The sequence below is a fragment of the Rhea americana genome, unplaced genomic scaffold, assembly GCF_003343005.1.
Source record: "Rhea americana isolate MKP2758 unplaced genomic scaffold, rheAme1 scaffold_74, whole genome shotgun sequence".
Taxonomy (NCBI): Eukaryota; Metazoa; Chordata; class Aves; order Rheiformes; family Rheidae; genus Rhea; species Rhea americana.
The window spans coordinates 2004809-2030110 of record NW_028186912.1 but is presented as its reverse complement, the minus strand read 5'-3'; the positions used below and the strand labels follow the sequence as shown (position 1 = coordinate 2030110).

Genomic DNA, 25302 nt, shown 5'->3' with positions numbered 1-25302 from the left:
TAAAAATCCAAGTGGACAGTGCTTTAACTTAGCAGGCATTTCTGTGAAATGTGGAGCCAGAGAGTGGGACCTGTCAGCAAGCAGGAAGCTGGAGAGGTGGCGTCAGTAATCTCTTTAGCCACCACAACCAAATGGACAGGAACAAARACTCAGAGAACTAAACAAGTAATTTCCTTTTTGCCTACTCCACATCACCCCTTTTCATGTGTATTTTATTCCAACTCTCATTTGGACCCAGTTTCGCAAATATAATTTGTGGGACTTAACTTGAGGTTAAATTCCTAACCTGGTCATATTAAACTGCCAAAGTGCCAGGCCCAGGCATCAGCTCTCCTGATTCTGTTTCAAATCCTCCCGCTCCCTCCAGCCCTGCAATGCTTTGGCAGGTCATCCATACAGTGCGAACATGTATATCACAAATAAGATCTCTCATGCAAGAGCATGCATTTCTCATGGCTTTCTTTGTATTGGTGAGCCTGTGTTTTCCTCATTACACTTTGCTTGTCACTTTAAGTTAAACCTGAGCATTCCATTTCTGGAGTAAAGGAGAAGTCTCCTGGGTAAATGAAGTATTTTATCAAGAGGAGAAACACGTGCAGAAACATGTCAAGGATACCTTTGACTGTAACCTTTCCCTTTACAATTTTTTTACTGTAGTATTTGACACTAGACAAAAAATATGCATTTGGGAACTACAAATCATTAACTATAGGCCTATTGATACTGTGTGTCAAGGTGYCATTCTAAAGCCAGCTAGAAACCAAAGACATATTGATCCATACTGTTGTATGATTAGCTACACATCACTTTTCAGTTTTGCACTCCAAACTGATACACATCAGATTTTAGTGCATGTTAGAAAAACAAAAAAGGGAGTATGGTGGAACAAGAGATAATGGCTTTCTTGTTGTGTCCTTGAGTTACACAAAATGGAGCACAGAAGTGTTAATGAAGGTTGTACATAGCCAATTATCAGATAATTAGCCCACCACAATAAAATGACATAGCTATTATTTCACATAAATCCTATGTTGCAAAATCTTCCTTTTCTTGTCGTGTTCAGTAAATGTCATGAGGCCGATGTCTTCTCTGACCTTGTGGGGAATGGACCAAAGTCTGAGACAGAAAATGGACAGCTTGGTGGACCAGTGCCTAATTGGGGAGGTAGCCAGAGAATTATACTCACCACAGAACTTGGAAGAGAATTCCAAATTTCCCAGTCTTAATATGTTCGCATTTATCAAACAACCATGAAACTGATTTGCCAAGACTGTAAGAGATGTTGGTTTTAGCACTTGCTCACTATTACAAGATACTATTTTCCTAACCAGGTAGATCACACTGCTGTCTTGTATCAAAGACTCTAATAGTCTTTTTTGATATGGCACCACCACACTCAAGAGCAATGAGGAAGTAAGTTATCTGACGATCTGATGAGAAGAGTAAAGGGAGAGATGGTAGAGACAGCACTGCTATACAAAGCACCCTGCCACCGGAGTGGGAAGGATAACACYGACTGCAAGACAGCATGTGACATCAGTGGTGCAGCAAGATTCAGACTGGCCACAACATGCAAATTCTACTTCCCGGCAAACTTCACRGTTTTAGAAAGTTTTCTTCTAAAATCAGAATAAAAGTTTGAAAAAAGGCCAAAGCTGCACAAATATACCRCCAGTGACATTCTTCAGGGCATGCACCCAGGGTGTCCAGACTGCAATTTTTGTTAAACCTGATCAGAGCCCAGTCTCCAGCTCTCCAAGTGCAAGCCCTTACGACTGAGCTACTGGCTGGCTTTAGTGTGCTTTCTTTCTTAGCTGCTCAACTTCCCTCTCTTCCTGTCACCTTTCAATACAGAGTATGTAAAGAAAAGCATCACCATATGCATATTCTTAAATTATTTCCATGGGCATCTGGTCCCAGCCATTGGCACAAAATAAGATCTTTGGTCTGATCTAGTAGAATCAGATTTATGTTCTACCTCTACTTTCCCTTGTCCTCAAAGTCCTACTCATCATGTGAGAAGCCTTTCCTAGTCATAACTTCAAAGAAGCCGACAGATTTCCCAAGAAAGTTTTCTTTTCAACAAATCAGCATTTTACAACTAAAACATTTGCATGACAGGAAGATGTTCCAACCCACCCTTAGCAAGAACTTTCTCTGAGAAAGTTTATCCTTACACTCTGCCAATACCCATTTAGCTTGTCATGTATATAAAGTCTCATTGACTGGATGTGTAAGTCTTGATGTTAAATCTTGGTTTTATAGCAACAGTCTGTCTCAGGCAGCAATGTTTCTGGCATCTCACCAAACCCCATGAAAAGATTGCTAGAGATTTCAGCAGGCTTTAGTTTAGACTTTCTCTGCATAACCATCAGACTTGGCCATAAGATATACCTATCTGCATTAAAAAAATCATTTCAAAATCATACTGTATTAAAGTTCAAAAACAAATGATATTTAGTGATTATCCTACTTAGATACCTATGGGTCTCCCTTGAAGGGATCCACCTTGCTTCAAGAGTGTTCCCAAGATCCAACCCTTGAGATTACACTGAAAACAAAACAGACTTGTTCCTCATGGGAACTAAATGTGATGCTCTGTGCACCCATACAGAGAGGATGGATAAAGATGGTAACTCTCCTTTCGTCCTCCAGTCCTGCAGCTGGCTCAAGAACTGCAACCCTAACTGGTCAGAAATAGAGAGACTGCTGCCCAGGCCAAGCTTCCAACCTTTCCTCGCTTGTCCTTGGTTCAGAATAGGAAGGAAAGACAGCGCAAAGCTGCCATATCTGAGACTTCTCCAGCCTTTATGACAGGCTTTATGGATTGTCATAAAAGGGCCATAGATGCGTTGGGATCCCATGGCCCTGAAACAGTCTTTAGAAACTAACTGATTTTCAGTGAMCTAAATGGCCAAACCTGAAAAGATCAATTAATTCCTCTACTACATTCTCCAGTGACCCAGAACCCAAAACTGTGACCCTAGAAATTGTTCTGCTTGAAACTCATGACCAGAAAATCCTTGAATAACCACAACAGGCAATGTCACAGAATGTAAAATCATCATTCTGATCCAAGGCTCTTTACAGCTCCAGGAAAGTTGTCTTCCTTTTCATTTATAAGCCATCAGGAACAACTGCACTGAAGACAGTAGTCACACTGAATGATCCTTGTGGTAGAGCAGTATTGGGAACAGAGTTTCATAGTGCATCAAAACACATACAGCTGTCAGGTGCTCATGGAACTCAGGCTTTTCTGCCATGCTGAATACAYGAACTGCTCTGCACAGACTGGAGATTGCCTGCATTCCCATAGAGAWTCAGAGAATTGAACAAAATAGGGCTGAAAGGGACTGCAAGGGGTCATCTCATCCACCCCCCTGCCCCAAGGCAGGCTCAACTCTACCTAAACCGTTCCTGGCAGATGTTCGTCTAACCTGTTCTTGAAAACATAGTGACAGAGATTCCACAGCCTGCCTAGGCAATGAAAATAATAACTTTCTCTGATTTCCCACAGCTCAGATCAACAGATGTATCCACTTACTTAAAGTACAAAAATGAGGCGGGTGTCAACTTTTAAATGTATGAATTTCACTTCTTGAATTCACGGAAAGTCCTCATGGATACAAGGCTGACAACACAGTACCTTTCACATGCTTGTACTGAAAGAGAAAGAGGACTTTCAGACCAGCCAGCAAAAGAGTGCAGGCCAAGGCCGATCTACTCTGAAATAACAGTTATAACACTGTATTACTCCATTTCCTCTTCATCAACACTACTGCTTTGCAGGCTTCTTAAAAAGTACTTGTGGGTCCACCTGAGCATACTCAAGCGTATAGTGGAGGAGATCTTAAAGCACTGCTCCTATGTGATTTCAAGACATTTTTCTTTAAAAAAGAGGGTTGTCCTTTGATATCCTTGGCCAGAAAAGGATRATGTTTATTCTTTCATGTAGGCTTTCTCTGCAGGGGTAAAGCAGCTACACAAAGGTGGAGTTGAAGCAATTAGAGTTTCAACCTGCTTCCCTCAAAGTTAGCATGAGTTTGTCATATAAAAATTTTGGAAGCCTGTAGGATAGAAATTGATGTAACAGGAGAATAGCCAGTTGATTTTAGTATAATTAGATAACACTTTCTTAGAAAGAAGGGGAAAGAGAGAAAGACTAAAAAGCAAGTAGTAGAGTTTATTATGGAGTACACAGCAGAGTGGGAGAGAAGCTCCTGTGTGACTGACGGATTCATTGGCCTCATGCAGATAAAACAAATGAGGAATCTGCAGCACTGTCTTCTCCCTGGAAAGCCGTAGTTAGGTGAGTCACAACTGTGAGTTACTTCTGGGGAGAAGTGTAATTCCTGAGTTACATGACAGCCCTGAATTCATCATGTAGCACTAGCTGCATAACACTCAATGCCCCAAAGCTTTCCCCTCACACATGGCTGCGAGTTGCTTTTGCAATATCAGTGACCTGAATATATGAGAGCAAAACTCTCACAGAGAATTAGATTCAAGAGGCTTGAAGCTTCCCAGGAATCTGAAAGAGCTGGCATTTAGGTCTTCATGGCCCACTAGAGCCAGTTAAAAGGTCAGAAATAAAAGGTTATTGACCTGTAGATTTTCTTGAGACTCAGAGGGCACCATGACTTCAGCCCTAGAGTTCTTCTCACAACACAGGGATCATAAAGGAGTTTGCAGGTCACTGACCCCATAGCATATGAAATCAGGAAAATGACTGGTAAATTTACTCTGCATTTTATTTGATTGCTATTGAATTTAAATAAATTACTAGGTAACTATCACTAATCTGGAAAGCTCATGAAGGGCCAAAGTAATTCTCTTCACAGCAGGAATTACTGAATGACATTCTATGGCCTGAATTATATAGTCAGTCAAATAGAAGATCATAAAGGTCTTATCTGACCTTACAATCTATGAATCTATGTTGTTTCCCAGTAGCGAGGCTGTCTCTCTGGATCTGATTTGTTTTCCTTATATTCCTTAAACTGTATCTCTTGCAAGCTCCCTAAAATCTATGCAGTTACCCTCTCTTCAAACAAATACAGTCCATGCAGCAAATCAGATTATTACATATTACACACAAGAAGGGGCTGTTCTTGACATGCTGCCAAGAAAGCTTGAGAACACAAGTCTCTGTATCACTTTGATCATGAAAGACAAGTGGCTCCAGTTATTTGAAACTGTATTTGACAGGATGGAAGTAAGATAGGAAATGAAATGTTAAACTTCACTATAAAGATCAATGCTTTAGGAACATGTGAGCAAAACAGAATAGAAGTGAATTTTCAAAAGGCAGTACGGTACAAGCAGGGAAAGAGGCAGGTATAAATTTTATCAAATATCCCTTGAAAAGCCTGGCCATGTTGCAAGCGAACTCTTGATTGTGCTGTGCTCAAAGCATCCTCACTAATTCCAGAAAGTCATTTGCTAGTAACAGCAGATTGCTAGCATTTAATAGTGCTAATCAGCACCAAAATGCTGCCACAGCTTTCTGAACACCTTTTCACTTTTCACAGACTCTTCCCTGCAGTGACTAAATCCTTCAAGTCAGCAGAATTAGTCATGATTCAGGCTGATGAAAATGAGAGAAGAAGCAGGGCCTTGTCTCTTCAAGTGATGATCCTTGTAATCTTCTTTTAGGAAAAGAAAAGAAAAAGCCACTGTCTGAAGAAGTTTCCCAGCTTTCAACTGGACTTTGAATATTTCACACACAAATGGAAGCCTTCAAGAAATGAGATCAGAAGTGGATGTTTGTTTTAGCGTGGTTCTCCTGACATCACTGTGCAACTCTTTTGCTTCAGGCCACAAGTRTATTATACACATGAAAGACTCATCGCTTATCTAGCCAGCCTGGTGACTACCAGGATAGGGCTGAGCAAGAGCAAATTTCTTAAATGGAAATAGTTGCAATTATTTAAAAGATTCAAAGAGCTGAGGAATTCTTTATATTTTTTGCCATAAGAAGTTTATGTTTAAAAGCTATTAGCAGCCAATACATTAATGAGACAGAAGCAGGCATAGGGTAACTGTTTTTAYGATATTCTCAAAATAAACTATATTAATAACCCTGGAAACACTCATCTCCATCTGATCTTTTAACTATTTTCTTATACTCTGACATCTGACAACATTTGTCTTTTGTTTCTCATCCTAGACATTTTCCTTGCAGTTAGGAATCATCTTTTGTTCCACACTGGAACATTAGCACACAACAGAGATTTAGAAGATGTTGTTCTATGGAATGGGACACCTAGACATATGGTATTACAAAAAATAAAGAAATGATAYTGTACTTTTCTTACATTTAAGAATAGCTACAGATACTGTAACCATTAAACCCAGCTGTGACCTGAAGCCAGTAGGCCTGGATCTCTCCTGTTTTACCCTTACTTATTCACTTGTACCTGGGCAGAGAGAGAGCTACCTATAACCATTCTGACCTGGCTGCATTCTGCACCCTATTTACACAAGTGAAAGAGGAAAAGTAGTAGAGAATCAGCATGAATTAATCTATTATCATATTATAATGGAATCAAGAAGAARCCAACATACAGCAAAAGATGGAAATACTGCTAATATTGTCTTTTGATGATGACAATTTCTAGCATGATAACAAAAGGAACTCCCGTCACACTAGTATTACTCATGTGGTTTGTTCTCTCTCTGACAGTGACCAGAGCCACTTGCTCAAGAGGAAGGTTAAGGAAATGATAAGGACTGCTACAGAATAAGTTACCTGAAGGAAACATTTCTACCTAATATCAAACATTAACAGTTGAAGCTATGAGACAGAGAGAATGAATAAGATAGTTTGAATTTCACAGCACCCAACAATAACAAATAACCTATCACAATAGCAAAAGCCTGTATTGTTCTCTACCATATACTACTGAATGCACATAYCTTCCCATTCCGCAGTTTCTCTGGCCCCTCGTTCCTTTCCTGTCCCACAACATCCATTGATCCTCTTTTCCTTTCATAATTYGGCAGTTACCAAGGGCTGAAAGTCTTCTCCTCCATCACTCCTTATTTTGTTGTTTTCATAGCACATCTAAAAGCAGAGCTGGCTGAGATGTACCCTGAAGCACAGAGAGAGCGAGCATTCCCCTAAACAAAGGGCCACAAGCCCTCATCATGTTCTTCCACAGCTGTGTCAGTTAAACATTTGCCTCTTAGCTCTTCTCAATCTCATGCTTATAAGGTTGAGATTTGGGCAGTAATGTTGCTAACACAGTAATTGGATCAACCCCAGGCCTCAGTGCTGCTCAGTAACTCTTGAAACAGAGATACAGGTTCATCTTAGTGGATTGTGGTGGTAACTAGAGCAATGGGAGTATGTTCATATGGGTTCCTCCAGCAGTGTTAGTATATAACTATTTAAACTGTTGCCTGAATTGCAGTAACTGGTCAAACCTGTTCTAACAACAGCTTCTGACTTTGAGAGCAAGTAACTCAAACCAAGGTAGCTGCTATTAGAGAGGAACTGGTGTTTCAAATGGAAGTATTTTGCACCAATTTGGACCTTTTCTAGACAACTATAAATGATTTCTGGTACAGGCAAAGTCCTAGAGATATCTTCCCAATTTAATCATCATTCTTAGTTTGCTGCATTTGATATAATTTTCCCCACCTTAGGAAAACATATCAGTGTAGGCAGACTGCATATTCCCACTAGGTATTTTAACATAAGCTGTTAATGACTTGTGACTTCCTTATGCAGTCAGGCAGAGAGGACTTGTTTTACACTAAGCAGGTAAGCAAAATTTAAACCAGATGGTTCCAAAAAGGAGGGGCATTGAGAGAAGTAGGATTAACATAATTTTACATACCTAAGGGGGGGGGGGGCAAAACACGGGAGGAAAATAGCAATGCGAAGATATCCTTCAGTGCTAACTTGGAAGTCAAGACAAGCAACTCTCTATCTAGAGTCCTAGAAAAATGTTTAGTTACGAGGAAATTTTTGGAACTATTTATAAACAATGACCTACAGCATCCATTTAATATAACAGTGTTCTTGGTCCAATTCTGGCTTATATAGTTGGACTCTAAAGACAAACTGCAAAGTATTAATCACAAAACAAGGAGAAATCAGCCATGAAAAGAAGACTTCTTTAAATTTCATGAGCTCTCATATGACTCCAATTTCACCTATCTGTCCAGTTCAAGCAGTAGAGCTAATAGCATATATGGATTTAAAGAAGTCCTCCCTTTACATAACACTAACTTCAGCTGAGATGGAAGGAGGAGGCAAATGAAAACTTTTTGTAACACTTTACCAGCACCTCACTTCACTGAATAAAATCACACCTTAAACAAGAAGCAAACTAGTATTTGGAATCAAACTTAGATCTCGTTCCAGTAATTAGAGGGATCTTTTAAGTCTCCCTCTCAATGGCAAGAGAATTTGTTTATTAGTTAATTAAAGATTGATTCCTAAGCTGTTTCAGAACCGATATTAAAATAAAAGAACTGAGAATGCAGGGCTGAAATTATTAGTTAGGCTCTAATCAAAAGCAAAGATTTATATTTACCTGCTACCTCACGTATTTCTGTGTTTTGAGATGTATTGTTTCTTTGATACAGCTGAGGGTGAGAAAGAAACTGCATGTTTCTTAATGGCTTCACAAGAACAACTGACTACCAGAGACCTGCGCACCACACCTGGTGTTGATGATGGGCTGAGGTGCCAATGTGCCTGTGTTCTCTCATGAGCAGGCCRTGTGGAAGATCACTCTGTTACGGATGTGGTAGGAGAGTTCAAATATCTAGGAATGTACTGGATGAAAGAAGGGGGAAGAGGGAGAGGAGAGATTACCACGATAGTAATAGTACCCCARCTTTGTAACTAGGATCTATCCTAGACCAATCAAGGAAAAAAAAAAGTATAGTATCTTTTGATGTCAAAATTATTTCACCTTAAACAGATTTTCCTATGTTTCATTCTAGCCACTGAAGTCATTAATTTTCAGAATAAGGATGGTCTGGCAGTCTAGGTGCTATTTAGGGCTTTGGTTCCACCCTATGCTGCAAGCTTCCTTTGTGACCCCTAGTTATTTGCACCTTGTCTTAAAATAATAAGACAAGGTGCAAATTTCAGCTGACGTAGTTATAGTACTTCTTGTACTGAAGTAATTGCAGAATAAAATTGTCTTGCATATGCAAGACTCTGTCTCTCTTTGTCAAACCATAGCATAGAGCCTCCCCTCATGGACCTGCTGTCAGAATGAACACTGACAGCACTTCAAAGGATACCATATAGATATGTCAGAGAAATGTATTTGGGCCACTTATAGATCCTAACATTAAGCTACAAATCAGACTTTCCAGAGACAAGATCTTAAAAGAAACCTTTTGCTACTATATCTGATCAATTAATGCTAAGTTCTCGCAGATTCAGTGCTGGAGTATCAGCTGGATGTCCTTCAGTCAGACAGAAGTGAAGCTTCTTCCTGCCCCAAGCCAGCAAACAGCACCATGCAAAGGCTAGTACAGTCCAAGTGCAAGCTGCTAGCACTTCAGCTAATATACTCTGATCCTCTGCAAGGCTTAATTCCTCAGAATTAGTGCCATGTTATCTACTGTCATACAACTTTCAGTCAGCTCAGGCCACAGGCTGGAAAAGTTCAGGTCTAGCCACAATATATTGCAGTGACTTGCCCATTCTCTCCAGTTTATTGTTAAAAAGATTCCCCAGCATCCTTCCTCATAATGCAGGACTTTGGAGATTTGCAATAGTTTACTGCACAATATAGTATTTAATTTGATAATATTTCCTTATCTCACAACAAGTCTCAGAAAGATTTACTCAGTTCCCATGCATGTCTGTTCTGTCTACATCTTTTTCAGCATAAAGTGAAGTGAATTCTAGAAGTACACTAAGCGCTCATACTGTGTATCGGGGGGGGGGTTGTAGGTATACACCTGTATTTATATATCTACATACACAGACAAGCTGCTACGTTTGCTTTAGAGAAGGCACAGTTAAAGAAACAAAAGTGTGAAAGCAGCTTAATGGCTCTTTGATTCACAGGAAGTTAATTTCATTATTTTCTGAAAAACCATTTCCTACTTATTTCCCCCGACTTCATTTCTCCTGTCCCACAAGAAGGCTGTCTCCTGCTCCAGCAATCTTAGTTTTCTTGTGGAGCGTGCTGGAGAAGTAATGTAGGCTCCAATGCAGCCACTACAGTATTCAACAAGTTGACAAAATACCTTGCTACTACAAGAGTCAGATACTACAAAGCAGCTTTATTATGGCAGGCTTTGACTATCATAGCTTTGCAGATAGTCATGAATTCAGGATAAAATCTGATACAAAAGCATCTTAATCACKTGCAATGTGTATCTGAACTTCTCAGCTGCTTTTTGTTCATGCACTTTAATATTGCTGAGTGTTTTGTAATAGGGGCTGCATAAAAGCAACTCCACAAAATAAAGGCAGCTTGTATGGTGGTGGGCTATATGCTAGTTGCATTCAGACTCCTGTGAGTTCAGCACAAAACTATACTCCTGGTCTTCATAGGGCCCTCTGCCTTGCCAGAGCTCCTGCCACATCATAGTCATTCATTATTCCAGCAGATATCATYTCCTGTCTGTCTCCTCACGCCTGCAAGTCTCCCTGGCCTCTGCACGGTCCTGTCCRTTAGGAAGTCTCTATCTCCACCAGCAAGGTTAGCTTTTAGAAAGCCCTAATTCAGTCTCCTCAGCCCTCCCTATAGATCTCCTTTCAGTCATTAGGCTTATTTAATCCTCCCTTTGGACTCCCTTCTCATCCATAGCTGGGAAGTGTGACAGACAAGTAAATCTTCAGCTGTCGTCACTTCTCCCCAGTGGGAAGAAGGACTGACAGCAAGACCTTTTCCCACAACGAGAACCCATGGTCCACACGTCTGCCAGTAAATCAAACCATTAATCTGTAGTGTTTAGCAGTTACAACACGTCTTGGCATACTGTTTGCCAGGACCAATTAGCATTCTCCCAAATATTAATAATTTATGTTTATTATTGATTGATTAGCAGGTTCTGTTCTTGTAATGTGATTGAGTTTTACCTCTCTGTTGCACACTTTCCTACAGTAATGATCTGTTGCAATCCACTGATKAAAAACTGCTCACATCCCACAAAAGGCAAACCCTGCAGTGGTTAAATTTGGCCAAGTACTATGCCACGCAGCTCCCTTACAGGAGGCAGTTTCCTCTGTGTAAATTATTCCATGCTCAACATCAGGTAAAGACGTGAAAGACAGTGAGAAGGCCACCTTTCATAACCTTTCCTCATTCCATTACTTCTTGTCCCTTTTCTTCTGCTCTGGTAAACAAGCACCCTTTTTGCTTTTCCCCTAAATTCTTCCAAAAGGTGCATTTTCCCATGGTGCTTAACAAAGTCCTGCCTTCCCTTCTGAGCACATCACTGTTCCCTGCCAACTTCTGGCGGCCAAAACAGTCAAAAATTAATGTAACTTCACCCTTCCGCCACTCACAGGRAAGGGCATGAAGAGGCTGCAGAGCATCCCTTGTACACTCGTGGGGGATGTTTTGCAGCAGCAGTCATATATTACCAAATTTCTCCTAGACAACAGCAGGTACAGTCAGGCAGTACTAACTAGTCAATACTTTGTCATGAACCACACATAAAACATGAGCTTATTCAAGCATGTCTTGAGCATTTAGAGAAAGCAGATATGAGGCATTACCTAAAGAAAAATAGTCTCTCTTGACAAGAGGTGGATAYTCATGAAAGCTACTCCAGAAAACTGCCTCTTCAACATAGAGAAACAGATGAAAGGAGAAGGCTTCTTTGGGCTGCTATTTGTTTGTCCATGTTTTACTATAACCTTTCATGTCAGCTGCCCCACTAACTAGTTATATATCCTTGGGGTGGGTCTCTTAAAGTCTACTTCAGTTTTCAGACATACTCAGCCATTGTTTGGTGTTTCACAGGTGACTTCATCTCCCTAGAAATATAGGGCAAAAATAGCTGGGATGTGTTTTCTGTAACATTATCAACAACTACAGTATAAAGGCAGTAGTACAATACAAACAAGATAATTTGATTAAATTAAATGATTTATGGTTGCCTCCAGATGGGAAAGAGCTACCTCTTGTCCTTTAGAGATTACATGATAGGAACAATCAGTTGCTCCCACTCTTTCAGTCTTCACAATCACAATGAAAAGTTCCACTTGATTTTGCCAGATTTATATTATAAGATTTTTAACATTACAGTTAGAGCTTGAATCTCACTGGCTATGCAGTCAGTAGCCAGTCCTGGCCACAGAACATGGGTTTGTGTAATGTTAGACTCTCATAGAACATGTACTGATACTCCTGTTGATTTTAATTCAACAATATTATGAGGAGGAATAGCAGAATGAGAGCTTTTAAAGTTTCTCAAGTGAATATAGATCAATTTAAAAATTAACTTAAATATCAAATTCAACATCTCCAGCAAGTTGGAGGTTACTCCATTACAAGTATTGAGATTCCACTTCTTCAAAACCTCACGCAGGGCATTTGAACAAAATACACGCTGTGGGAAATACGCACAGAAACTGTGTATGATCAGAGCAAAGTGGGATGGATGTTCACTCATGAGACACTCCTAGCAGCTGTCTACAGTTGATTAAATATTTTGTAGCTACTGTCTATATCACTATGATCGTGTTTTTTAACTGAAAGAGAAAAAAGTGTATATCTAAGATTATTGTTAAGCATGTTTGTGAAATGATGAATATCTGGAAGAAACAGCATTCAACTCTTTAAAGGAAAACAATTATTTTTGAAAACCAAGGAAAAATCCCCAAAGTGGAAAGCTGTGGCTACAGTTTATGGAAGAGGAGAACAAATACATAGATCTGAGACTTGAATCTGCAAAGGCTATTCCCTAGAAAATTTTCCTGTTCCGAGTATCTCCTTACCCCCTTCAGATCTGCTTGAGAGAATATTTGTGGAAAATGGTCACAGTTAAAGCAAATCCCAATCCACTTTTTTTTTCCTCAATGATTTTTTTTCAAGAGTATTATTGGAAGTATTCATTCAGTGCTAGTAATATGATCAAGCTAGTAATATGGTCAAGACCACACGGTCAAGCACAAGTAATATGGTCAAGCGCTAGTAATACGGTCAAGATCATACACAAACAACAATTTCTCTCTGTAATACGGTTCTCTCTATAATATGGATTAACTAACCTACTTTTAAATTTACCAGTATGYCAGCGATTACCCATCTTACTGTCCTGCCTTCATATCAAATTGTTTTTGTAGCTTTGGTTTGATGATTTAGCTAAGTATATATAGAAGCTGACCAGCACTTCTAGATCCTCAATGAAACATAAGGTATTTGATCTTGATTTGATTACAATTATCCAGTTAAATAAAACCAAGCTTCCAAGTCTTAAAAATCCCAACAGCACCATCATTGTAGTTTCCCCAGAAGGCTCCTACTTAGTCCAGGTATCTGCTTTCCCACACTTCAGTGAACATCTATTTTTTTGCAAGAGACTCCAAATAGGAGCTATGGAGGCCTGAAACACAAGAGGAAGGTTTAGGTCTGAAAGCGTTATTTGCATAAGGGCTGATGCCTTCCTTGGTGATTTGCATTTTATCTCCATACACTGGGTTGTTGAATAAGCCACATCTTCATCTTCTACTCTCTATGTCAACCACAACACAGTATTTACTCACCTGCTGGTATCCTTCTGCTCCCTAACAGAGTCTCTCATATCATCATTTTATAAACTGTAACGACTGCATTCTTGCTGCCTGCAATATATCAATGCCACAACAACACAGCATTAGCAAGTTTTATACTTTATTGACTATAAGTCTATGCACACTAAGTCTGGTTCACACACTAACTTCCTAACAATTTCTTTGGGAGTACTACATTACCAAAAAGATACAGAATCAAGATCTTAGCTAATGGCAGAAGAGGACTGTCATTTTTGTTCTAAAGCTCTTCACGTGTCAATGTATTTGCCATTCCAACTTAAAAAAAAAAAAAAAAGATATTGCATTATCTGCCTTGTTGATAGAAAGATATAGCCCATCCATAAAATAACATTGATTTTTAGGTTTACGCCTGGTCATAAAACAATTGATCTTTATTTTATTACATTCTGAAAACACATTTTAATTGGAGGAGAATCAGACTATATCTCTGAAGTCCATATAYTTAGTTAATATATTTAGAACCCGAATTCAGGACCCATTTCACCCAATTTTGGTGGGTGACACTACATGACAAGATACATTACACAGAGCTTGTAATTGAATAAAATCTGCATGTCCCAAAAAAAAAGAGTCTAATGTGAGCCGCTATTTTAGCATACATCATTCTCATTTCAAATTAGTGCCAAATCTTGGCTACTTAGATCAATTTTTAAATAAAGATGAATGAGAAAGATATAGTCAATAACCTGATGGAAGGCGTASAGAAGACAGAGACAAACACTTTTCAGTGGTATTCAGTGACAGGACAAGAGGCAATGGGCACAATACAAGAAATACCACTTAAAAATCAGATTTTTTTTTTCTTTTTTACTGTAAGGGTGATCTAACACTGAAACAGGTTGCCCAGAGACATCATAGCATCTCTGAYCTTGGAGATATGATCAATGAAGTAACCTGCTCTAGGTGACCCTGCTTGAACAGGGAGGTTGGACTAGATGATCTCCACAGGTCCCTTCCAACCTCAACCATTCTGTCATTCCATGATGCTATGACACTTTCTTATAAAAATGCTGGATATCCACTCATTTTCAGCCTATCTTCATACGTAGAAAAACTCTTTGTTGTAGAACTAACGAGATGTTAATAGAAGAAGGATTATATCCAAAAATCTTCAATTTGTTGAYGCAGGTTCAGATGGTAAATGACCTGCATGTAGAGTGTTTCCCTGAGTTATGAGTTGTGGTAGACTGGATAACTCTGAGAGTGTTCACAGTCTGCTCTTGGAGAGGCAGTATTCAATTTAGATGATTCCAAGGGAACTCTTTCATATCCAGGAAAGCTTTCAAAGAAAAATTTCTCAGGCAAGTTAGTTATGCCACAGCTTCCAGTTGCAGGGTTTCTTGCAGCTGCTTAGACATATTTCATAATATAATAAATCCATGTAGCATGCAGAACTAGAGGAAAAATTGTCTGCCCAAACCTGACCATAGCCCTAGACCATAAACCTGATCTCAAGACAAACTCAGTTCTGACAGTGCACACTACTTATGAGAGATGTGCTCTCACTGAGCACATCTACAGCAGAAGCGCCTGCTAGTATTCAACAGCATCACAGAATCACTAATACTAATGAGAGATTACTAACTAATCATCAGAATAGACTGAAATAAATTTAAGACTTTTGGATCTAATTCTTTGTAAGTATTATGAACTCTCAGACTGAGCTCTCTGAATCAGTAAGTAGCTAGCATCAGGGACTCAGGGAAGGAAAAGTAAAGGCATTCCCTTTCTGCCACTATATTTTGGCAACCTTCTGGAAAATATTTTGTATGTTTATTTTTAATGCACACATCACTGTTTAGACAGGGGAAATTTCAGTGAATGCATATTTACGTTTTTGCATTGTATACATTATAAAAACTAGTACCGCATAACTAGTAGAGAATTCTAAATAAATTCTAAAGATAACAATCTAAAACTATTAAAATTATGTTATCTATATTCTTGACATTATTATTAAATTGGGATTTTCCAAGCTGTCACATTTGTTCTCTATCTATTGCAATTCATGTGCCCTCAGGAGAAGGTAATCTCTATTTTTCACAGGAGCAATCTTTTTGATGCCCTCAGTAGAATGAAACAGTTTCGGCATCTTAACCCTTAATATCAGCACCCTGTGTTGCTACATCATGAAATTACTTCACATTAATATGAGCCTCAATCAGGCAACTCACAAATGCTAACATTATGTACTCTGAATTAATCCACTGAATTCAATAGGAGTACTAAGGCTGTGTAAAATTAAACACACAGAGACATGCTTGTAGGGAATAGGCTACATCTGAGATGGAAGGAAGAAACTAAATGTGTTTTATAGGCTAGGACTTCAAGAATTATTAACTAGAAAAGCTCAAAAAAATAGAAAAAATCTTTATTTTAGATATTAAAAAGGAATCTTTTTTGCTATTTCAACTAAGTTAAAAATTGTTCTTATGTCTTTTTATTTAAATATTCTTATATAGAGTAAATTAAGTAAACCAAACATCCATCACAAGGAGATATGCAAAAAGATATCTGAAAAATACACCATGTAAGGAAAGATACATGGGAAAAAACAATTAAGTGAGTGGTAAGAGGTATCAGTGAGTAGAACAATAATTTGCCATAACCATTTTGGTGCCAAAAAGACTTACTTACTCTGTTACTAAAACAGTGACAATTTCATTTGTGTTGGGGGACAGGGAGAAGGGAGCTGTTTCTATCAACTCTAGCCTATGTGCTGAAAATACAAGATAGAAAATAAATTCCAATATTTATCCTCCAAACACAGAGGATGTTTCAAGGCTGAAAGTACAGTGAGGTGTTTGTTGAAACGTTTACCACGAGCATATGCATCAAACCGTTCCAGAACTTTGTATTCAGGAGCAAAGATGAAAGGCATGTTTCGGCTAAATAGAAGTATATCAGCACTGATGACTAACCTCTTTAAAGCCAACAAAACACTATGCATCAGATCTTACCTTATGACATGGGTATTTTCAGGGTTTGCAAGTTAACCAGAAACAGCTAGATACATGTCTGTGCCAAATACAAACAGCTAATAGCTGTGAGGCATAAGAAAATGGGGCTAATGCTCTTCCAAATGGGTAGAGTGACACAAAAGGCTGATCCTCTGCAGGGTTATCAGGCCATGGGATATATAACCTCTGGACCAAATTCAATGGAAATATGCAAGTGAACACATCAAAAGCAATTTACCTGTGAACCCAAGTTGTGCTCAGCAGAGCAGCATGGAGGACACAGCTTCCCTCTCCCTTATTTTGTCCTGCCTGGATAAGATGACTGTCCTAGCTTTCACCACAGGCAACAGAGCTCTTAGGAAAGAGCTGGGGTATCACACTGTCCCAGCCTCACTTTTTATATATTTTGATCTACRCACACCCTGCTGCTGGTCAAGGTGAATGGGCAGCACTGGCAATGAGGGGCTGCAGATAAGGCATGTCTCCCATGGGCAATATTAGGGCCACCTTGTACCACAAGCACTCATGACTTCAGCACAGTTTGCTTTTCATCTATGTTACTTTTCTTCTTCCCTGTTTTTTCTAGGTTTGCTGCTCTTCCCTACTCACTGGACAAGCTTGGGCAGAAGTCTATGCAAGAACAGGCTGGAAGCGCAAAGACAGAAAYGAAAGAAAATAAAGACCAAGTCTGTGTGTAAAWGGGAGCTGGAGCACTATTCTGTGTGCTCGGGGACACTTTTATCAATCCACTCACTAAACTTTTCTCCCCTCAGTCAGTTTGAGTACTTTGATCCAGGCCATTCCAGCCAACAGTTCATCCTAGAAGAAAATTTGAGTTGCATGAGTCACTTTACAGTGATCCCAAGACTTTAAATTGCTCTAAAATATTTTTGAGCTAGTTATATTTTCGAAATGAAAAGAAAATCTATCACTTTAAGAAAAAAAATCAGACCTGCATCTTTCTTTCTTTTGCTCAGTATCTGTCAAAATTTTAAGGAATGCTATAGAGCATTGTAACATTTTGATTGTATGTAAAACTACCAATAGGTATCCAAATCTGTCTACTTCCTTCTTTAGCTAAACAGCAACCATTTCCCTGAAAAAAMTATTGTTTCCTACATGAGACCACTATACAAAATCCCAGCCCTTTTATGTTTACCTTGTGACAAGTCCCCTCTATTTCTGCTAATCCTGGTAGACATAAACTCTGTAAGCAGTTTAAGTGCTTCTCAAGTCAATTAACCATGTGAATAAAAAAAGGGGAGTTTTCACAGTCTTACAGAAAAAATTGAAATATCATTCACTGGCATAATGCATACTGTGGCTCTATGATAAGGCGCTGATAATATCCAGGGAAGCTCTGCTACAATGACTCTTGTTGCATGCTTTGAAAAATCTAGCATGCATCAGCTTCCCTGCCTTGTTCTGGGACTAAATATTTGTTACTCCTTCATGAAACTGTTGTGATGAAATGTGTCAAGATGCATTGAAATCTAATAGAAGAAACTGGAGATACATTAAATCTTACAGGTTGTATTTGTGAGTTGGGCTTATTTCAATATCTGTTTCACCGAAATGAGTAACAGTCAATCACAAACTTCAGTTCTAAATCAAAGCACTGGATATGACCCGCAAATTGCACACAGTGATTAGAAAATACCTAATGAATTTCATCCATCACACATGTGAAATAATTTACTAAATATCTGATAACATAGAAGCAGGATTAGGAGGGGTCTTTGCAGAAATTCCAGTTGCTTTCCCTCCTTCACAGCTCCCCATTGCTTCAAAGATAAAGATTATGGTTTCTAGGGTAACTAGACACAAACACAAAAGGACACATTGTCCAACTTGTTTTCCTGAGACTGTCAGACCAATGTCAAGCCAGAACGTAGCCTATTATGAAAAATATCTGTAATTTATTTGACCACTCATTTTAATTCACAGTCACGTTTTACATACATTTTCAGTCTTAAGATTGACTCTCATATTTAAACATACTATTTTTAACAAATACTGATACTTCAAAATTCACAGACTGTTATCAAAGACAAATACAGAACAGTTGGTCCTGTTGTGCATGTGCATATGTTAACCACTGAGGGAAATTTAGTTTTACTTCATGCCACRCCTATACATAAATGTAAAGATCTGAATAAATTGCACATTTTTGTGTGATAGCTGTGCATGTTTCTGTATGCTTCATCTGCACACACAAACATGATAGGCCAGATTATGATTCCAGATCTCAGCCTTAACATACTAAGCAGCGGAGTAAATTTTACAGGTTTTAGAAGTTTAAGTGCCAGAACGAATGCTAGGCCAGTTAAGCTGGGGACTAGTGATCCTTCACGATGAAAGAGCCTTAGCTTGTCTCATTCTGCTCCTCAGAATTTGCTGGTCAAAGATACATGTATTGATACTCACATGGACACTTAACCTGTCTTTTCATGACAAAGTTTCTCTGCATTTTGTTTTTTATCTAAACCAGAAGATTAAAATACTACACCTGCTGTTGCAAAGCCCTAAGCGTCCTTCCATCTCTTACCTTCAGGTGCGCAAGCTATTCGTATACACATGTGTAGTTCTCTTCTCTCAGTACTTTTAAAGGTTCATGTCATAGCACTGGAAGCAGTATCTCTCTACCCCTTCAGAACTCATCATTTGAAGTCACTAATGCTATGTCAGACAGCTTCTGCCCAGTTATCCAGGACTTAAATATGATGCTACTTGGACATCCTGGCTACAACTACAGCAATAAATTAAACTATGCTCAGGAACGTTCCCAGGCCAGTGAATACAATTTTCTATTCTGCTAAATTGTTTGAACAGTCCCTGGCATGTTTTTGGCCGTGCAAACTTGCACTCCTCCAAAGAGTTCCTGTGCAGGAGTCAGAGCATTCCAGTGGCCACCCCAAACAGCTCACATGCAGCCACCCTGTCTTGCAGGGAAGAGGGATTGCTCAAAGAGATGTTGGCTGCTTCATGCCAGCTGGCCTCAGTACCAGAGAATGTTCCCAGGCATGTTCAAATTACTAGCATAGACAAAGCCTTTAGGACTTTCTCAGGTCAGGGCTGATCACTCAGGTATGCTGGATGGAGCCTTACTCAGCACTAATGAACTGATTCCTTTCTACTCATTCAAAGCATTTAGTATTCATACTTAGCATTAATAGTGCCAATGCCTTGGAGTAGTCTATTTTACAGGTTATCAGCTATCTATTTTAAATTTATATGTAAATTATCTATTTTAAATTCTCACCATACATATCAGACCTCCCGTACAAGAAGCCGTCTGCATTCAAAGCCAAGAAAGGGTAGTCTGAATCCATAGAAGTCCTCCAGTGGTGCCCTAAAATGACACCAGCAAGTTAGGCTACAGCAGTCTATTCATGCTTGGTGCTGCTATAAGCATTCTAGGTCCTGGTAAAATGCAAATTCAGTAAGACCCAGGTTATTGTTAAGCAAAGTTTGCAATGAGCACTGTAACTGACTTAACCTTTCCCTACTGTTAGAATGCTGATTTCTACCAATTTCTTTCATATTTCAAAACTCTCTAAAATAAGCATTCCACCCCTATCCAAGACTGATTGCAACTACCTCAAATATAAGGTAATTGAGCAGTGGTTAGTCAATTAAGTCACTTAATATTGTGACTCTTACTCTTTTGGGGAGATAATTATCCTGAAGAAGCCTGTAGCTTCTCAAGGGAAGCAACAGGAATTTTAAAACAGGTAGAAAGGAGATTTTAGAAAAGTTCATCCTTGCAGGAAGCAATACTCCCTCCTGCTATTACCTTACCTTTCTCTTATCTCTGCTAAATAAGCACTACAAATTCATTTCCAGGGCCAGGCTCAGAAGGCTGTGCACTCAGCGCCAGAAGGTGTGCTGTACAAACTAGTGATGGCAACTGAAGCATGGATATCTTCACTGCACTGTGCTGTGACTTACAGACCCCTCCTAAGACTTCTTGCTTTTACTTCCTTCTTCAGAACTGTATAGGCAAAGGGATGAGATGGTAGGCAGTGAGACAACCCAAGCAAAGAAATGCCTATTTCTTTGCTCCAAAGTGATGGGCTGACATCTGTGGAACAGCCTTTTCAAGGCAGGACAACAGGCCAATATTAAGCAGACTTGGGCAACTGGGCTACCAGGTTATACAAATTTTAAACAAATGCCACTGTGTAACTTGATTTTAGATGTGGATAGCAGTCAGGGACATCCTAAGGCCAGAGCCAGTTAAAAAAAAAAATATATATATATATATATTTCAAAACAAAATAAAAAAACATAAATGAGCTTAAAAGATCAAAGAGTTTGGGTATATGCATGTATTACATAAAACAACTGGAATGTTTAATACACAGCCAGCATTTTTTTTCCTTGAGAATAATTATGAAGGATTTGAGATACCTAATTCTGCTTCCAAGTCATATCAGGCACTAGACTGTCCTGCAAGCACCAACAAACTTGCATTTCCTGTTCTTAAATGTTTTGAGGCTCTCAGTTTTTAACTACTGAACTTTGAGATACAGATCATAGTAACAGCAGTAGAACAAAACAAAGGGAAGGGAAGTGCAACTGAAGCAGAAGCTTAAACTAAAGCAGTGAACTGCTGTTGTTGATGTCTTTTTATTAAAAGGACAGGAAAAGGACCTTATAAAGGATTTAAAACATTTCTGCAGGGGGAAGTGGAGTGGAGGAACAGAGACAACCTTTAAAAGAAATGATCCAAAGAGAAAATCTCTAATAATTTATTGACCTTCAGTTTCACATTGTGAAAAAAAATTGCAAGTTTTACAAAACCTTAAGATGGAGTAGCAAACAAACACATAACACAGACATTTTACTTCTTCACTTGTACAGTTTCTTTTAGTACGTGAATCACATCTTCAACAGCCAGGAAAGAGAACATTATTCTGCTCTAATCACTCTTATTCAGACAGGTGTCAGACCTAGAGAAAAGGGGCTACACAATTATACCAGAAGAGGAAGGCTGTCCTTTGTTATATGTTTCTACAGCAACCAGCCTGCAAAATAAGAGGAACCTTCTCATCTTATGCCAAGGTTTTTGTGTGCACTCCGCTGTGAATTGCATTTGCTTCGAAGTGTGGGGTGTTTTGCAGGACTGGAATGGTCAAGTAGCTAGCCAGGATTCCCACATCAATTCAAAAAGCAAGAGCCCAGCATATTCCCTGCAGAGCCAGTGGCCTACCCTGACTTCAGCTTCCTTCAGTATACATACGGGAATTAATTGAGGACTTGAAAGCAGACCATAACTTTGGAAATAGATGCAGAAAATTCATCCCACTTTCGGAAGTTTCATGGTGCTACAAAACAGAATTGTGCAGTAAGCTAAATAGACACAGTGCAGCTTCATGTCAGGAGTCTAATCAATTTGATGGAGAAAACATGCCCTTATTCAAGCAAGGGGTCCCCTTGGGACCTGGTTCTTCACTTCCTTGTGCCTCATGCAGTGACTTATGCCTGGGGAGAGAACATGCAAAACACAGGAAGTCTGACTTTATGGCTCACTTTGCATTGACAGGAGTGATCCACAAGATCAAAAGTAACAAGAATTCAATCCTGTTTATTTCAACAGGACAACCTGTGCAACTAAAGGGTTATAGAAAGAGATCTATTCTAAGGTATTTTTCTGTTGCTTAAAAGCCATATAAGAGAAAAGAGCCGATTCAGAGGAGAATGCTGTGAGTTTCAACACTTTAAAAAAAAAACAAAAACAAAAAAACACTATTCTTTCAGCAGATCAATTTAACCAGAAGAACTATAATTGTAACGGTTCACATCTAGCTGGGCCTTACCCTTAAAAAAGCCATTGTCTTTGATAATTAAGCAATGTTCTCTCAGCACTTGCAGAACTCCAAATATTCTATTTCTGAAATGTAAGGGTCCATCTACTCCAAACAACAAGTCGACCATAAGGCAGTATAAGAAAATTTTCAGTGACCAGGGTTAATACTTTCAGATGATAAAGTCTTCACAAATACAGCTACATCACTGTCACATAGAGAAAGGCAAGCATCACCAATGTGACTATTTCTGTTTTGCATGCACCCATGCAAACATTTTACTTATACTTTGGCATACACCAACATGGTACTGAATGCACCAGTTAAATTGGGCTCTATAAACACTGAGAAAAAAAAACAAACAAAAAAAACAATACAATACATGCTTCATAACAGAATCTGGCAAAGAAGGCATCTGTGAAACATAAGCTTCTGAAATCCAGAGGAAAAAAGAGTAGCTTCACACCTATCTCAAGACAAGACTGATAAAAATAAAGAAATTTGTTTATAAAATTAAGTCTGGCACTACTGAGCACCCAAATGTTTAAAGACATACCTGGCTATGGAAAATAAGAGGCAGCAGAGTTTGAGGACTATTTAAGGTTAAGAGTTCTGAAATTAATTTTCTATCCTCATTTTACTAGAGTGCTTGGATCTTTGACATCTCCCCACTCAGCTGCCCTTCTGAAAGAGTGATGAGCCCACTCAGTCAGTGCAAAATTGTTGTTCCACTTTTTTGCCCTTTTAAAACTTCATCACTAACCTGTCTTAAATGTTCTGGTTTTATTCTTGAATCAGCCATACTCTACTCTTTCAGGTCAATGTGGCTATACTGTAAGTACCCTGCCCTTTAACCCAATAAATAAATAAATAACTTTGGACAATGACTTCATCTGGGCTTGGTATCCAGAAGCTATTCCACAGTATTTGCGTTGCAATCAGGAAGCTGCACAAAGAGAGAGTTGTAAGTGATTTGGGCTATTTCCAGACTAGGAATTCAAAGGCATGACCAGCAAATGAAATGTAGTGGGGACACCATCTACAAGACGCACAACATGCAACCTGGGGAGCTGGTGGCCTGAGAAAGTGACCTCCATGGCTTCTTCCTTTAGTATGTGTGTAATTTAAGATCCTGCCTTGTAATCCTTCCATTTCCGACTGGGAAGTCACCCCTCCCTCCCACCTCCAACTGTTACTCAGTTTTCTTTCTTTGTGCAGCAGAGCAAGTCAGCGATCACAAAACGTGCAAAACGTACAACAATTCACACAAGCCCCAATCACATGAAGACAATTGCAGGCATTGTTTCAGCATGCAAGCACTGAACAATAAATAACTRTATCTACAACAAGTAACATAACAAGAATGGGACAGTCTGAATTACTTATAAATACAGGGAGGAAAAGGAACAATAAGCATTTGGAGGACATCCGTTTTGTTCTCCACTGTTGCAAAAACATTTCACCACTGTGTTGTTCCTTATCAAGCAGAAGGTTACTCACTGCACACAGAACAATACAACACAGGCATCTAAAGGCTGCTGTAGGCATTGCCCACAGTCAAGCTCACTCAAGTAAGCAGAGTTCTGCAGAAATACCGTTGCATCTTCATTCACAGCAASATCTCACTGCTCCAGACCTGGCCTGCTTCCCTTGCAGCTGGTACTGGCACTTCAAACCATCACAAAGAGAAGTGACAACCATTTCAAATTTCACACACAAACAGTGGAGTCCATGAAAATCAAGAGTTGTGTGCTGTACAGCTCAGAGAAGTTGTCTTTTCTCCTCTGAAAGACTGATTAATATTGGCATTAATCCACAATTACTAGCACAAGGACCAGATCATAAGTTCATTCATTCATATTTAAACTATGTGCTGAAGCACTGAAGATAGCTTTTTCTTCCCGTTCCTTCATGTCTAGGTTAGATAATTTACAAGGTGCAGATGATTTTCTTCAAATGCAAAAGACACTGAACGATTTTTCTTCATTAAAACCGTTTCTCCAGATTTGAGGTTCCAATTTTCTTCTCCAAATAATGGAGTATAACTAAAAGGATGGTAGGGAAAAAAAAGAAAAAAAATACTTCAAGAGTTTTGCTAGACAGTATTTCATAAGGTTTTTGTTAGATGTCAAAGAAAAGCTACAAGCTAGGCTTAGGACACAATCCAGTTTGCGGGTTTCCCTCCCTTCCCCCCACCCCAAGCTTAGTGTTCCTGTTTAATAGCCAACTTCTGATATATAGGCCAGCCAAGCACATAGTTACTTAGGGTCAGATTCTGCCTTTATTTTTCAACTAGCCTTACCCTGTAAGCCATCCCACTGACCTCAGAAAGGCTATTTGATTTTTCTTTTTATTTAAATAAAGTCATTTGGAAGATAAACTGCATTGGCCCAGTACAGCTCAGTCTGACAGACTCTGCATCCTACTACTCTACGCAACCSCAAAATGTTAAAGGTTTGTGGAACTGTTTAGTTTAAGTGAAAATAATCTTGTATAACATCTCTTCCACAAAAGCCTAGTTGAACATACAGTGCAAAGAGTTTTTTTTCTATCCTTGGACAAAGGCAAACCTGGTTGGAATAAAGCGGGGGGGGGAGGTGTCTCACACCAATGCCTATGTTCACCATTAAGAATTCTGGATTTAATTTATTCAACATACAAAAAGAGACATACCAATCCCCTTACTTAAAACTTCTCTGCTATTCGTTACAGCAAAAGTCTGCCTCATTTCTTTTCATACAGCAATGCACCATGCACCAAAAATTCCATCCTGAAGTCTCTTATA

General features: G+C 39.1%; 1 protein-coding gene across 4 annotated transcripts in view; it reads right to left on the bottom strand.

Moving 5' to 3' along the window:
* The window catches only part of ENC1 (ectodermal-neural cortex 1), a 53809-nt gene that overhangs the window by 18568 nt on the left and 9939 nt on the right, over positions 1 to 25302 (bottom strand). For 3 of the 4 annotated variants that reach the window (XR_014897885.1, XM_085322087.1, XM_085322089.1), the window contains one exon: positions 21435 to 24562. The exons of the other annotated variant lie outside the window; for it this stretch is intronic. The gene's annotated coding sequence lies outside the window, so the exon portion shown is untranslated. Of the gene's footprint in view, positions 1 to 21434; positions 24563 to 25302 lie in introns of those variants that run through there. 4 annotated transcript variants of the gene reach the window in all.